The sequence below is a fragment of the Pantherophis guttatus genome, chromosome 1, assembly GCF_059756535.1.
Source record: "Pantherophis guttatus breed Tessera chromosome 1, ASM5975653v1, whole genome shotgun sequence".
NCBI classification, from domain to species: Eukaryota; Metazoa; Chordata; class Lepidosauria; order Squamata; family Colubridae; genus Pantherophis; species Pantherophis guttatus.
Genome location: NC_142063.1, coordinates 304,435,669 through 304,452,662, shown reverse-complemented (window position 1 = coordinate 304,452,662; position 16,994 = coordinate 304,435,669). Strand labels below are relative to the sequence as shown.

At 38.4% G+C, this 16,994-nt stretch overlaps 1 long non-coding RNA gene across 1 annotated transcript; it reads left to right on the top strand.

Moving 5' to 3' along the window:
* The first annotated feature begins 10,100 nt into the window (after window positions 1-10,100).
* LOC148116925 (uncharacterized) lies at window positions 10,101-16,411 on the top strand. The gene is made up of 3 exons (XR_015733952.1): window positions 10,101-11,607; window positions 14,660-14,713; window positions 16,024-16,411. It is a non-coding gene; the product is annotated as an uncharacterized LOC148116925 (long non-coding RNA).
* Window positions 16,412-16,994: the final 583 nt, after the last annotated feature.

Here is a 16,994-nt window from a genome sequence, read left to right as displayed (position 1 = left end):
GCACTTTTACTGCATCGTCTTTTAAGATTTTGAATAGCTCAGCTGGAATTCTGTCACCTCCACTAGCTTTGTTGTTGTTCAGACTTCCTAAGGCCCATTTGACTTCACATTCCAGGATGTCTGGCTCGAGGTCAGTGACCACCCCATCATGGTTATCAGGGATGTTAAGCTCGTTCTTGTATAGTTCTTCTGTATAATTTTGCCACCTCTTCTTAATCTCTTCTGTCTCTGTTAGGTCCCTGTCATTTTGGTCCTTTATCATGCCCATCTTTGCAACCCACTCCAGTATCTTTGCCATGAAAACCCCATGGACACTACCAAAAGGCAAAAAGATATAACGCTTGAAGATGAGCCCCTCAGGCTGGAAGGTGTCCAATATGCTACTGGGGAAGAGCAGAGGGCTAGTACTAGTAGGGCCAGTGGATCAAGTTTTGTCAGAACTCTCTGCTATGACCTGTCTGTCTTGGGTGAACCTGCACAGCAAAGCTCATAGCTTCATTGCGTTGCATGAGCCGCTTCACCATGACAAGGCAGTGATCCATGAAAGGGCATATTTTTATAAGTTTTTTTAAATATAGTAAAAATATACAAAAAAAGAGCAAAGATAGAAAATAAGTAACAAAGATGATAAATTTTAAAAAAGGAAAAACATAAAGTTATGCCTTCTGCCCTTCTTTCTGTTGAGTGGTTACCATCTTAAACTTTTCCCCAATCTCTTTATTCCCTTTTAATCTCAATGTCATCAATACATATTTTTCCTTCTTTCAACTGAAAGTTCATATAAGGTTTCCAGTCTTCCAAAATGGTATCTTTTTTCAGTAACGGAAGGTTTCTTGAGATAAAATTGATTATCTGGATTCTTTCAGTTCAAGGATGGATTTAGGTCATAAAACACTTGGCTACCTTATTGGATGCCCTTGGAAAGTAGAAAACAAAGTTATCCCAGGTGGTTCTGCTCATATTTACATCAACACTTGATATCACAATGTTTCCTTTCCAGGATGTTTGGCCAGTAGAGAATTTGAAGGTTCTTTTTGCAATAGCTTTGTTCTTAATATCAATTTATGTTGGGTCTAGTGGTTAAGGCACCAGGCTAGAAAGTAGGAGACCATGAGTTCAAGACCCACCTTAGTCATGAAAGGCCAGCTGGGTGAATTTGGACCAGTCTCTCTCTTTCTCTCTTAGCCCAACCCAACTCATAAGGTTGTTGTTATGGAGAAAATAGGAGGAGGAAGATATGTTGGATATGTTCACAGCCTTGAGTTATTTGTAGAAACAATTAAGGCAGGAAACAAACAAATACATAAAATAAATAAAAGTATTTGATAAGGTGTAAGCTCCACCATAAGATAGAATGGAACAACTCTTGCTCGGTTATTAGTTTGTGAGTTACCTGGGTCTATTTTACCTGTTGGCTTCAACTTTACATACAACCAGAGAAGCAGGTAATCTAAAACCAGGACAGGGGAGGGGAAGGAAAGGAAAGGAAGTTGGATCTCACCATCAGGCTCCAGATTCCCAGGTTTATGTCTCTTTATCACATGGCCCCAAGAAAGACATGGACATCTTATACGAACCCAACCATAGATTGACTGTGAACTAAGCGCTAGGAGCTAGGTAAGAATACTTAATGAAATACTTAGCAGACAAGGGGTGGGGTTATCTTCTCTCCAATGGCAAGTTGGATACTCTGAAAAATGGCGGCTGTCATGGGCCAGGTGGCTTTTACCCAGTGCTTCCCATGCATTAGTCAAGGCTTTTTATAGAGAAGGCAGATCAGTACAAATTGTCCCTGTTTTAATTACTTCTCATTTAGCTGTGGGCCATTTGCTTCTCCTAGTCCTGCCCTTAAAGAATTCCAGCAGCAACTCCAAAATGAGGCATCTAGAAAATGTGGTCTATGAAGGGGAACAAGAATGGACTTAAATCCACCAGAGATCTATTGAAGCTTCTTTGCTCCAACAACCCATCCAATGCATACTTACTCAGAAATAAACTGCATGGAGATACTTAATCCCAAGAATGTGGGGAAGCCTGCAGCCTTCATTATGCAAAGCTTCAATTCTCTTTCCCTGTCAGATTCGTTTTGCAAATTCAGAATAATCCTTGCATGTTAGGGCGACTGGCTTTGAGTAGCCTGGCATTTGTCTTTTGCAAGAATGTTTTTGAAATCTACTCTTCCCCCCTCCCCTGCATGTTTTCTAGAGGATTTTCCAGAAACACCCTTGCATTTTGTAGGGCAGAGGTACAAAGTGTTCCAATTAATCTGGGCTTTTCAGAGGATTAAGATCTGATTCACCAGCAGTGAATTTTTTTTTAGAGAAATGCTTATCTTGGGCATATTCGCCCTTAGGATTCCTGCTTAGCTATAAAATAAGCAATTATTTTAATCTCCCTCCCAATGAATGATGTCCCCTCATCCCAAGTCTTCAAGAAGATCCTTAAAACAAATCCTGTTAGTTCCCCTCAGTTTCGTAAAGAGGAATCTGTTGCACCCATTTTCTGTTCTCTGCTAATCACTGTTGAAGCACATTTGCTTCTTTCACATGTGTGATTTTCATTTAAGTTTTCTATCCTTGATACCTATCAACCAAACATATGGAATTAATTCAGTTCAAAGCTACTGATACATTCAGTTTGAATGCTAGTTTATCAAAACTCATCAAAGTCCCTTGGAGAAGTTTGTGTTCTCTCTCCCTTTTTCATTTTCTCAGATTAATCTGTTTCAGAAGTTAATTGTTATTTAAAGGCAACTTAAAGGATCATCACAAACAACTCTTGAGTTCTATGAAATAACAGCAGAATTTCTTAAATTTTAATGAAAAAACACAATGTTTATTAAAGGATTCAACTGCTGTGAGCGGAATTGGACTTCTGAGTCCTTGACAGCTGAATTAATGGAGTGTATGCAGGAGCTCTGTTGTGTACTTTCCCAACTGAACTGACTTCAGCTGCAAATCTGCAGCCAGAAGGATCCTATCTCCCTGGGAAATTCTTGCCTGTCACTAAATTGGCTCCAGTTTCTAAACGTTCTCAAGCCAATTAGAAAGACACAATTACAATCATCCTAAATCATCAATGGGTGACACTGCACCATGTAGCTACCAGGAATTGTACTCGTAGTTACTTTACCTTTTAGTACATATGGATGAAAATAACCTGTGAGTACAAAATACAATAAAACTGATCTAATCAATATGCCTTTCCCATCTCTAGTGGGAGCAATAAAGATTGCCCGTCTTCTGTGATGCCCCACTTATAGTATGTTCACAGTTATGAGGTAGGAAGACTGTGTCCATCAATCACTGGAAGAACTTAGACTTAAAGAATAATTTTTGTTATCTATGGAGATTCTCAATTAGACAATCATTTTTGTTGTTTCTCTGGAACCTGATGCTAGCCAAACCCAAACAAACCCACCTTACAGAAAGACTACAAGCCCAGGAAAGTGTTGTAAGTACTCAGATTTGTTATTTGGCTAGACAGATAATCAAAATATTTTGTAGAATCACACTATGCTGCTTGTTTCTGGTAATATTCATGCTTATTTTCATTAAATCAAAATCAATCTTGTAATAAATCTTGGTTCTTCTTTCTGATAATTTCCATAAATTGCATACATATCAAGAGCTACTTTTTTTAAATTGATGCCACCTAGAATCATCATATGAGATCAGTGGCCATATAAGTCCTATAAATAAATGAAAAAATAGAAGGCCTGAACAGAGTCACAGTCTTTTCATACCCCAAAGATGCTTTTTCAAGAGGCAACTGGACTGTCTAGTTTTTCATTGAAGACTTTGAAGACTCATTTCTTTTCTTCTTCAGCTCTGAAGAAGCTTCTTGGATGAGAAGCAAAATGTCTTCAAAGAAAAACCAGAAAATCCAGTTGCCTCTTGAAAAAGCACCTTTGGGACAACCATGACCTGGATGATGGAGAATCTCCATAGACAGTCTTTTCATACAAAAATTTTACTTCCGGAGAGCTCAAGGGAGAGAACAGTTTTCTTCTGTTGTGCAGGATGAAATGGATAAATTATTTATATCTCCAATAGTTAAAATGATTGGAAACCAATCTAACTTCTCTGCCTACCTTTTCTGTATCATTTGAGCCATTATTATTATTATTATTATTATTATTATTATTATTATTAGCAATTTCTTCTAGCTCTAGAATTCCCTGGTTGAGATGGGCAACAATCTGAATATTTTAAACAATTTTAAATATGGGTATTTTTGTAGCCTTGAATCTTAACAAAAGAAAGAGAAACTATCTCATTGCTAACCATTCTTAACATGGGTAATTTCCCCAAGAAAGTGTTTACTTCAGTAAGAACTAAAGATAAATTCAGGCATTATGGCCTGGACTGGTCTTCCCTACTCAGTGTGCTTAGGCTGTGTGGAGTTCCTACTGTTACCAGCCACCATGAAAAGTGCTCAGGCTGAATAAGCATAATGCGAGTTGTAGTTCAAAACTCCTGCAGGCCTCTATTACTGTAGAGGAAAATTGAGATCAACTTGCTTGGGTTAGAATTCAGTCCTTTATCTTCAATAAACAGTATCTTGAATTACAGGAACAAGAGTAACACGTGAGAAAGATTTATTTCACTGTAAGTAAAAAGGTAAAAAGAAAATGAAAGGAGGAAAATACAGAAGGTGAGAATTTGTCATTTTTATTGCCATTGCCATGATTTCCCCTCTCCTCCCTCTCAATACTTCACTTTTTCTTTCTTAGAGAGTCACCGCCATTTCAGATCTGAACAGAAAACATACAGTGCCCAACAGATTGGAAGAGGTTAATATACAGACCAGTACAAAAATAAAACATTTAACGGTGTGTAGAAACCCAGTATGCTTAATTTCACATGATAGCAAAATAATATTTGGGATCATACAACACAACATTTAGAGCACTAGATAGAAAGAGAGATGCCAGATGTTCAACTGGCTTTAGAAAAAGCCAGAGAACATGAGAGATTTTTGCTGATGCATGTTGGATAATTAAGAAAGCCCAAGAATACCAAAAAGAAAGTCAGCATGTCCTTCTTTGATAATAGAAAAGCTTTTGATTCCATGAATCAGGTCATGTTTTGGAATGTGTGTAGAAATATTGGAATCCCAATAAATCACATTATCATACAAAACCTATATACAGGTCAGAAAGCGACACTTCGGACAAAACATGACAAGACAGCCAGATCAAGTTTTGAAAAGAATTAAGACTAAGTGGCACATTCTCCTTTTATTTATTCAAATCTATATGCAGAAATATATTTTGTGGGAAAGCTGGATTGGTAAAAATTAAGCATAGTTTTAATACTGGTGGAATATACATCAATAACTTGCATTATGCTGATGACACTATTCTGATAACTGAAAACAATCTGCAAGCTCCAGTAATAATAGTCAAGAACATAATGAAAAATAGGACTTTGTATTTAATATAAATATAAAGAAGACCAAACTAATGACTACTGATACAACAATTGACAATTAAGATATTGAGCTGGTGCTTCTGCATTTTAGGATTACATTACAGGAACCAGCAGCCAAGAAATAATGTTGCAGACTAGCACTTGGTAGGCTATCCATGAAAGCCTTTGGGAAAAAAAATATTTAGATGTCCAAGTATGTTTTTATCTATAAATAACCATGAAAGCAATGTTTTCCCCTGTGATGCTCAAAGAAAACACAAGTTGTACTTTGAAGGAGGAAAGAAAGAATATTGATACTTTTGAACTTTGGCATTAGACTCCTGAAAATATCATGGATAACCAAGAAAACAAAGAATTTGATATTAAATAAATCCAAAAGTTCTCACTTTAGACACAAATGATCAGGCTCAAATTATCTTACTTTGGATTCAATATGCAAAGATTTAGCTCCCTGGAGTCTAGTGGTTTTTGTAGTAGTTTTGTTCTTAATGTTAATTTAAGTTTGGTCAAGGTACCAGACTAGAAACCAGGAGATGAGAGTTCTAGTCCTGCCTTAGTCCTGTCCTATCTAAGGCATTCTGACCAAATTTTCTGCCCACCACAACTCAAAGGTATTCATCTTTTTTTGATCAGCCACTGTGATATATGAGTGTCATATGTCACAATTGAGAAAACCAATCCTGAAGATACCTATAGAGCACTAATATTTTGCACATTTTGGAAGCCCAGATTCAGTAGTCTTAAGTCATTCCAAGTAACTTTTTCTCAGCCTAAGCATGCCTTCATCAAGAGTAAAGAGTTTCCATTAATCACCCTGAAAATCCCAATACTTCCCTACATTTAACTTACCTTTTCTGCTACAACACAAACAGTGACACACCCAACCTCCCTAGAAGAAAAGGGAAGATTTGCAAAGATTATAAAAGGCTTGTCTTGAGTTCCCATTTTTTTCCTGTGGCAGAATGTTCAAAACAACAGGAAATGACCTGCCTTTTTTGACTTAAATTGCAGAATTCCAAAACATAGGCCATTTCATTATTAACATCGTGTAATGATTCCTATAATCCCCTGTCATGTTCAGGAGGCTTCTGTGAGAACATGCGTCAGATCTGTGAAAAGTACAGTATTAACCAAGGATTGAAGAGCCAGGAAAAAGGCTGTAAGAAAGAGAAGAAGGGGTGCAAGGATGGAGGCAACAAATCAAGATGGTGGCCTTGATTGCATGATTGAAACTTTGCACTTTTTTTAAACACAGGGGGCACAATGACTCAGGATTAAAGATACTGAGCTTGTCAACTGGAAAGCTGACAACCTGGGTTCGAGACCCAAGTGCTGCATGACGGGATGAACTCTGATTACTTGCCCAGCTTCTGTCCACCTAACAGTTTGAAAGCATGCAAATGCGAGCAGATAAATAGATACCACTACGGTGGGAAAGTAACAGCATTTCATGCACATCAGTAGAGTCATGTTGGCCACATGACCATGGAAAGGGTCTTCAGACAATGTTGGTTCCCTTGGCTAAGAAACAGAGATGAATTGGATATCATTGGACAGGGGAAACCTTTACACTTACCTTTACCTTACTTGTTAAAACGTCTGTTGGTGATGCATATAAAAAGGGGCTTGGCTTCTGTGCCACTGGCATGGGGCCATCTTGACTTCTTTAACCTTTCATTGCAGACACTCCACAAAGGCTATGTCAGAGAAAACTGGTATATTGTTCACTTTGGCCTTAGTTCCTACCCCGCTCCCACATACATACACACAACTGCAGTCTCAACAATTACTTCTACAGTAAGATTCTTGCCAGAAAACTATTCTAGCCTTGGCCTACATTGATTGGAAGTGACCAGCTGGGGTTTTAGTCAACTGGTTCTACTAGGAGATACTGAGCTTGGACTTGTGATCATGTGCATGAACTCCAGGATTAAGTTTTTCATTTTTAAAAAGCAGCTTTTTGGCAGCATGAAGGATTCATAGCAGCTAGAAATACTTCTTAAACTTTAACATTGGTGCTAAGGCTTCAGGTAGAATCTCACATATCTTTTAAATATTCATTGAGCTGCTGGTGAGGCTGTAGGTTGAAGGGAACATTTCTTCATGTCTGGTGGGAGTGTGATAAATTTTTAGAAACTTTTAGCTTTTGAAAAATATTTAATCAAATGTCATATAAAACTAATCAGAATGCTAAATTCTCCCCAAAGTTAGAGCTGCTACATATATTTGTCAGAACAAAAAATGCAGTGTTAAAATACTTATTACATTTCTACTTCTGCCAGCCAATTTTTTAAAGCTAAATAATGGACATATCTATATAATCATTCAGTTAATAGATGGCATTATAAATTCTGGTCTTTAGTTTTGCTTGAATAAGTTGTTGATAAAATCCATTGCATTGTATGACAAGGAAAATTAGTGAATAATTTTTTCACAAGCAATGGTGAGACTTCACTGTTTATATGATAGAGAAGGATCCTGGCAACAGTTGTATCAAAAATTATGGGCAGGTTAAAAAGTACCACCATTCTATATTCATTTTTTATTTATCTCGTTATCTCTATATCAGAGGGCTAGTCTGGCCTAGTGATAACGGCACTAGGCTAGAAAGCAGGAAACCATGAGCCAGTCTCTCCTTAGCCATGAAAGCCGGCTAGGTGACTTTGGGCCAGTCAGTCTCTCTCAGTCCAATTCATGGTTCCTGGCCATGACCCAGAAAGATGCCTCAAGCGACTTGTTCTAAGAAAGCTTCCCAATATTTTTCCACATGTTCTCACTGGAGTTCAGGCTACTGTTCATGATTTCCTCAGCCCTTTATAATCATGCTAATGCTATGAACTAAGTATGAATAGAAATATGTCACTGGCCATGGGCAACAAGCAAATGCTGTAGCAGAGTGGCTTTGAATCCATATTTCCTGAGTCTAAATTTGATCTACTGCCCACCACATCTCACTGAATTGCCTGAGCACATCGTTCTCTCATTACTTTCTGATAAAAAAAGAAGAAATGGGGGTGGGGGGGTGGAGTAAACCCCTCACCACCATTTCTAAATGTCTCTGTTCATATGCTCATATTTCTAACTTGTCACAGGTGAATAAGAAGGAAGAAGCTCAGTGTCCAAGGAGACACAAGATGCACCACCTTTGAATGGAAGGTCTCCGTTATAATATCCCATAACATTGTTCTCCTCTATTTCTTTTGCCTCCACAAATATCTCCCCCTTCCTCTCTTTTGGATGCTTGTCTCGGCTCCAACATTGGCTTTTGCAGCTGTTTGCCATAGATTCGCAGCCGGGAGGGGGCTGGATAGTGAGGCCCTTCTTTCCCAGAAAGATCAGGTCACTGTTGAGTCATGCTCGAGCAAAATAGCAACCTTTCTGCTGTAATGGAGACTAAGGAAGAACAAAGGAGCTTGGTTCTGCACTTAACAAAAACAGGAGGAGCAATGGGAATTTTTTTTAAAAAAAAATCATTGGTTTCTATTCAAAGGAAAACAGGTATGACCAGGTATGGTGGGGGAAATCTTTACTGCTGCAAGTAGGTTTCACCCAGTATTTGCACAGAGTTTGGTGTAATTCAATCTCGAAGCACAGAGGGGGCTGTCAGAAATAAAACCCGCAGATGGAATATCCTGAAAACATCTCCAATTTGTATCGATAGATGTTATAAATCTTCCATATCTTCTCTAGGGCTCTCGGATGCCAATGTAAAATACGACCCCTAGCATTGTAGACCTGGGTGTAAATGGTCTCTTATTATTTTCAACCTTATATGTTAGGATGGAATTTCTTCATTATTTTTTTTTTAGAGGAAGAAGACGTTCTCCAGCTTATGGGAGTTGTTTGAGTGGGGGTCAAGCCTTTGTTTTCTGAGTGAAAACACAACAGAACGTTCTCCAAAATACGCCTTTTTAGAAAATTCCGCACAATACCAGATTAGACTATATAGCTAAGATACACGTGGTGATAATTATGATTTGAAGCCAGAGATTAACTCAATGAAAACAACACTTTGCTCCCATGTTCAGTTTTTAGCTTCTTCAGGTAAAAGCAGCAGGAAGCAGAAGACTCTGAAGTAATAGCTAGTAGTAAGCAAGAGTGAGCAGGCTCATTCCTCATTCCAACCTCCCATATGCTCCCAAGAATCTTTGTAAAGTTGATCAACACTGACACTCATTGGCTCAGCTGGGGTTTGTGGTAGCAAAAAAGGGTGAACAAATCTGTATATAGATAAAAGCATTAGAAATGGTAATTGTAACTGATCTTTTATTTCCTGAGTCATAGGTTAGAAGAAGCAAAGATAATGGGAAAATGCAGTTGAAGCTTAAAGATGATGTGTTATCCATGTAGCTTTCCAGAAATTCAGTAACCAACCCTATTTTCCTTCCCTAGTGATAAATCAGATGCTTGCATTTAATTGTCAACCTGTTGAAAATAAAACTGAAGCATTCTGATGTGCAAGAGGTATATGGTCTCGAAACTGGAAGTTTCATTGAGACAATACTAGCTGGTCAAAGTTGCTATCACCTCATCTTGTGATCATTCATATTTACACATGGTCTAAAAATGCATCACCAAATGACAAGGGAATCAGTGAAAGTAGTAATCAGGATAAGGAAACTGTAAAGAAACCATATGATTTGTTTAGGAAATGAGACTGTTTTCACTGCCTTACTGTAGAATAGGCAACATGGTTTCTACTATAATGTTTTTGTCACTATTTCCCTTGTTGTCCACTAAGCTCCAAGTCATAACAAATTTTAATCATTATAACATTAATTAAATAGGAGGGTCAGAATAGTGCTAGTAGGCATGATCTTTTTTCTCTACAGTGCTTCTGGATCCGCATGGTCATCCTTAGAAAAATAATGGCCCACTGTCACCCATTGTTTTGCCTAGAAATGAACCCCCAATACAAAAAGAAAGACAATGGTTAGCAGGAATGGATCCTATGATTAAGGTTATGGTAAAAAATGGCAGGTAGCAATCTCATTACTATACTTTCTGGTAAATAGATCTCATTTGAGTGGCACAGTCACTATGACAGCCATGAGGTGAGACTACTCACTGCATGCTGTCCACATTCCAAACTCAGAAAATTTTCCTGTTCTTAAACTAGTGTTTCTCCACCTTGGCAATTTTAAGATGTCTGGACTTCATCCCCCAGAATTCCTGACAACTGTCATTGTTACTTAGTCATTAATTCATCTTTCCTCTCAATTTCACCCTGTTCCCACCTCCTAATGCAATGTTGGTCAATGTTGGTCACATGCCACTCTCAAACCCTATTGTGCACCCCCACAAAGCACTAAATTCAGTGACTTTTAGCAGTGGGATTTTGTTTTTGTTTTGCTTTTTCTAGCCTCTCTCCTTACGTTCAAATGGATGGCCATTTAGTCAGAAATCAAAGAGATGCTAATCAGCCATTTTACTCAGAACATTTAGTGATATGATTTGAGGGATGTTCAGAGCAAAAATAATAGGAACGAATGTCTTAAGTCTTGAAGAAGCCAAACATATCCACATCCAGCTGCAAAACATTCCAGGAAGAGCTCCCAACATAGGCCCAAAGTGTTCTATCATCAGTTGATGTCATCTCATCCTTCTACACTCTCCTGCAGACTAAGTATGGCAGGCACATCTGGCTACCCTGCTTAAGAGATATAACAAATTTATCTATAAAATCTATTTTGTGAAGTTGTGGATATTCCACAATAACACAATGTCTTCATGGGATTTGGAAATTCTCTTTGATACTACAGTAGGAGTCTATGCTCCCCCTTCCCCCTCCCTTATCTCCCCTACCCATTCCTCTGAACAAATTCACTGTTAATGAGTCTGTGAACCAGTATTGCTTTGTACTTGCCTCAACTCCACAATTTAAGAATACTACAAATTATCTCTTTTGGCATTGTTCTGTGCTTTGCTTTTACCGCCTGCTGTTGTGTTCCCATTCAGATTAGATATGTGGATGATCTACTTATAAACACTTATTCTCTCTGTTTCTATTAATTTTATACGTTTGTACATTAAAGATGTGCAAGAGTCTAATTTATTTTGCAGATCAGACAAACACAGCTATACTGGATGTGTCTAGCAGATCAGAGGACAACTGCCTATTCTGGATTCCTCCAGAATAATCTGTTTGCAGACTTGTAGGGTTTGCATAAGCGTAAGTACAACATATAGCTACCCCAATTCCAAAGATGATAAAGATACACATGAAGCAAGTATTCTCCAGAGATACTACTTTTACCCACCAATTGGTTTCAATTGGCCTTGGAATCCATTTATTTACAGGCAAATAACAGTTTCTTTCAAAATACAGACATAACACGGTGATTATAAAATTTAGCAAAGCGGGGCTGAAATCTTGCAATGTTTTGAAAGTCTGGGATCAGTGGTGGGTTTCAAAATTTTTTACTATCGGTTCTGTGGATGTGGCTTGGTGGGTGTGACATGGCTTGATGGGCGTGGCAGGGGAAGGATACTGTAAAATCCCCATTTCCTCCCGATCTGCTGGGATTTGCGAGGCAGAGAATAGATGGGTGCGGGGCCAGTCAGAATTTTTACTACTGGTTCTCTGAACTACTCAAAATTTCCACTACTGGTTCTCCAGAACTGGTCAGAACCTGCTGAAACCCACCTCTGTCTGGGATATATTATTAATGATCTAGAAACTGAACTGAACTAGGCTCTGAACCAAAGATGGGAAACTCTTTAATATGTACTTACATTTGTTGGAGAGTGAGAGCAGGGAGGTGAAAAGTGAGAGGATTTTTATATTTGCAGAATGTGTGGCATCTTAAGCAAAGCACTGAGGTTTGCTCCTCGTTCAATGTCAGCATAGGGTAAGGATGATTGTAGATAGATCGGTGGCAAATTGCCCTTAGAAATCTTGTTTGGCATTTGAGATATGATCCTATAATTGGAAAAGGGGAATTCTATATGCAAAGCATTTGAGCCACTGAACTATGACTCAAACATTTCATTGTTCCATATGCTTTTTATTTAGTATGGACTGAACATCCTCAAAAAAGGGAATCTGTTCTGCTTGTGTTTGTGTTTGTGGCCTGAAACTTCAGGACAGGATATTATTATTATGGTTGGGTGCACAGTCAGCCAGATGTTTACACTGGATTTGGCACTTTTGTCTACCTATTAAGTCCTTCCCAAATCACATCTGCCAGTCCTTAGCTAGTGTTGGCCTTCATATCCATTGAATTCTTCCCAAGAAACTACAATGTTGTAATGTCTCAGTGTAATATATGAGCAGGTCCAAGCAGTACAGCCTTTTGTAATTAACAGATGGAATTTTTGTCAATATGCAAAGTTTCTAAGTGCTATCCAATATTTTTTTGGTATGGTGCCCAGTGTATCAATAACCACCAGAACTATGATGGCCAGTTTTTGCCATAATTTTTCAATTTTGATTTTCAGATCTTGATACTTTGTGATCTTCTCCAGTTCTTAGTCTTCGTTACTACTATCTCCTGGTATTGCCACCTCAATTACCCACACTATTCTTTTCAACTAAGTTAAATATGGTGCATTATAAGCCAAGATTTTATCAGAAGCACCAACACTGGAGGTTTTTAAGAAGACAATGAACAGCCATTGTCTGAAATGTATAGGCTTTTTCTGCTTGAGCAAAGGATAGAATTAAAAGGCCTCCAAGGTTCCTTTCCAACTTTGTTATTCTGTTAGTTTGTATTTAGAATATAGATCACTTTTGATTACTTTTTCAACTCTATATTCCCACCAATTTTTCATGATAATTCTTACAGATGTTCCAGTGAATCATTTGGTGACTGTATTATGTTGTTGTTTATAATCAGTTTGTACAATCTTCATAGTATATGACAGTGATGGCTAACATTTTTGCCATCACGTGCCAGGAGAGGGGGGGTGGGGGAGGTTCGCGCATGTGCGTGCCCACACCTATAATTCTATGCACTCCGCCCTGCGTATGCGCCCGCAACCTCCCTACCCCCCCCACTCCTGGCACGTGATGACCCGGTAGACCCGTTTTTCTTTCTCACCTGGCTCCAGATCCTCTCTATGCATCTGGGAAGGGTGAAAATAGCCTTCCCCCCCTTGGAGGCCCTCTGGAGGCCTGAAAGGGCCCATTTCCCAACTCCCAGTTGGACAGGAAGTGACTTTTTTGCTGTCCCCAGCCTCTAGAGCCTCTCTAGGAGGCTGTTTTTGCCCTCCCCAGATTTATAGAGAGGATCTGGAGCCAGATGAGAAAGAAAAATGGGCCTTCCCCATCCCTCCCCCAGGCCCTCCAGAGGTAGGAAACAGCCTGTTTCCCTACTTCTGGTGGGCACAGAAGGCCCGAAAATCAGCTGGCTGGCATGCTCATGCGCACCAGAGCTGAGCTCACATGCCCACTGATATGGCTACACATGCCACCTGTGGCACGCGTGCTGCCATAGGTTCGCCATCATGGCTATATGATCTATTTTTTTCTTTGCACAATCTGCACTTTTAATAATTTGGTGATTTTTTTAACATTTTGGGCTTGACTGCATTAGTTGATTGAATAGCCTGCACTTGAGCAGCCAAAATCAAGCCTTTGGTTTATTTTTTAATCTTCTAGTTGTAAGCCACTGCCAAGTTTTATCTTTACCCACTTTCTCCTCAATATTTTGTAGAAATTGACCACATAATGCTTTTCCTTGCTAGCATTCTGTTTATGTTTTTATTACATTATTTTGATATCCATGTTTTGTTTCCTGTCCACTAAATTCCAATTTTTAACTTGCACAATGCTTGTTCTTAGATGTATTTTACATCCACAGCCAATGTTTACTTTTCTTCTTTGACAATTTGTTTGAAGTAAACCTCTGCTTCCATTTCTGTGGGGCAGGTATAATCTATCAATATCACTATGGGGATGTAATGCATAATGAATAGTCATTAGCTTTCTTGTTGTTCAGTTCAGATGGTCTTGTTCAGTTAATAATTCCAGCAGGGTATCATATGATAAGTATAGCCTAGGTATTGATGAGTTTAATTTGTTTTCACCATTCAGTTTTGTCTTTAGTATTTTTCTTACTTTTGGGATGTATTCTTTACTAATCACGTTAATCACTAATCACATTCATTCTTTATGCTAACCAATTATAAAATGCCCAGATACTTGTGAGCTTCATCCTGATATATGTGATATATCACAGGTATATGTGAATAATCTGCAATTGGTGTCTTCCTCTTTACAGTGTGAATATTGGTGAACATTCAGTGATGCAGGACACTTTTACCAATGGTTGGAGGTGAGGTATTTCAAATGCAAAAGTGAGAAAGAGTTTATTCTGGTATGCATATAGTTATATTAAATAGACTTAGTTATTTTCTGACATTACTATAGCAATTGAACCTTGGAAGAAGTTTATATGGAAATGGATTTCTCCATAGATACACAGCGGGGCGGGGGGGGGGCTCTGTGTACACTGCATGTTTTCCACTTCACTAATGTCTCTTTAAACTAATTTATTTACTGGTGTAATCTGTCCAGGAAAACCTTGAGTGAGGCCACCACCTTCTTTAATGTCTGCATAGTATTCCTGAATAAGCCAAGAGTATTACACTGTTTGCCATGCAGTGCATTAATTGTATCAGGTGACAGAAGTGATGCCATGTAACGTTCTGTAAGAGGAGATGCTTACAAACACCATATTTAAAGACCTCTCCTTGTGATCTTCCAGCAGATGGAGGCAATATTAATTAATTAATTGTTTGGCAATGTGCCCTTTTTAAGCAAATACCGATTGAGAAGGAGAAGGGGGAAAGAAATTGCTCCACATTTCAATTGGCCGAGGATGTGGTGATTCGGATCTTTTAAAGATGGGGATCTAAGTTTAAAACTCGTATTGGAACCTTATAAGAATAATTACCAAGTACATACTTTTAAGGGATTCTCTTTCCTAAAGACTCACACTGAGTTTCAACCCAATTTTGAGTATTACCAGAGATTAAGAGCCAATGATTCACAAACTGTACCCGGTAGCCACACTAGCTTTTTAAGTATTCTTTTCTGTCACACTTACTGGCTGTCCTTGAAAAGCAGCTTCTGGTCACATAGAAACCTTTCAACCACAGAACAGTATTATAAAATACAGTGATAGGGGAAAAAATGGCGAGGAATCTAAATTAAGAATGGCTACATTTTAAAAGCAGTATTATAGATCAGGGGTCTCCAACCTTGGCAATTTTAAGACTTGTGGACTTTAACTCCCAGAAAGCAAAGCTGGCTGAGGAATTCTGGGAGTTGAAGTCCATAAGTCTTAAAGTTGCCAAGGTTGGAGACCCCTGTTATAGATTATAACAAGCTTAAAATGACACATCTGATCGATATCAAGGCTCTTTGTTTGCTTGAGTCTTGAGTTGCAATTAAAGGTCTGTTTTTAACTTACGAAAATGCACATTTTTAAAGGGGATCACTAGGGCAAAAATCAATTTTTATATAGGGGCTTGTTTGTGGTTGCCACCGAGGCTTTTTTTTTTTTATGCCCTTCCCGATGGAAATTTGTAATCATGTTCCTTTTTCTCAGTGTTTTAGATTTTCTTCTATACCTCCTTTCAGATTTGGTCCACCCTTCAGGCTCAAAAAGCATCTCTTTGGTAAACAATGAACTGTTTGAGGGTGAACTGCTCGTGACAATCTACATGGCTTGTCTCAGCTCAGCTTGCTGTACAAACTGGAGTAGATCCTCTCCAATATCGCTGTTAAAGTAAGATTCAGCAAAGAGTCTGACTGGTTTCTAATTGTATTATTTGGATACAAGAAAACTAACCTTGTTTAGTTTTTAAAAATATGCTGTTTTCCTCAGAGAAGTTATGTCAATAAAAATTGTTTTTATTTTGTCAAGCACTGCATGGTCGTATATACTGTGCCACTTGCAGGCTTCCTGAGAATATCTGATTAATGCATTCATGTTTGCAGCATCAATTAAATGGGGTTTGTGCTGAAAGTTCTTGCAGTATTTCTTCTGAGAAATTGTGTCTTGTAAAATCTGCTGAAGGTAAAGCCTCACCGCCATCTGCTGGCAAAGCAGAGAATTTATTCCTCAAACACAGACCAGTGAAATTTGTTATAAAAGCAAATCTTGTTTGCAGTTCATATCTAGGACTAAGGTGCTATCAGTTCTCAAAATCCAGGGAGCTACTAGAAAGCAGCAGTCTGGTCTTTTTTAACTCTTTGGTGACACTTAGTGGTTGTCTGGATTTTTGCAGTCCAGCTCCAACAGTGCTAATTTAATTATCATCAGTTGCTTTGGTCTCTATAGTGGCTGCATTCAACAAAGCATAAAGAAGCATATGTTTATTTAGCACTTTGCATAATGACATGTGTGACTGTATGTTGATGGCTGCTTACCTCAGTGGTTGATTCTTACCTGACTTAAATACACATTTATTAGGTCTGTGCCCTGCTGGGATGGCTTTTTGTATAATATAGCTGTGATAAATACACAGCATTGGCACGTTCATTGCTAACCCTTTCTTGCAAATTATTTTTTCCCAAAGCAACTTGTTACCACCTTTTACAATTGTATG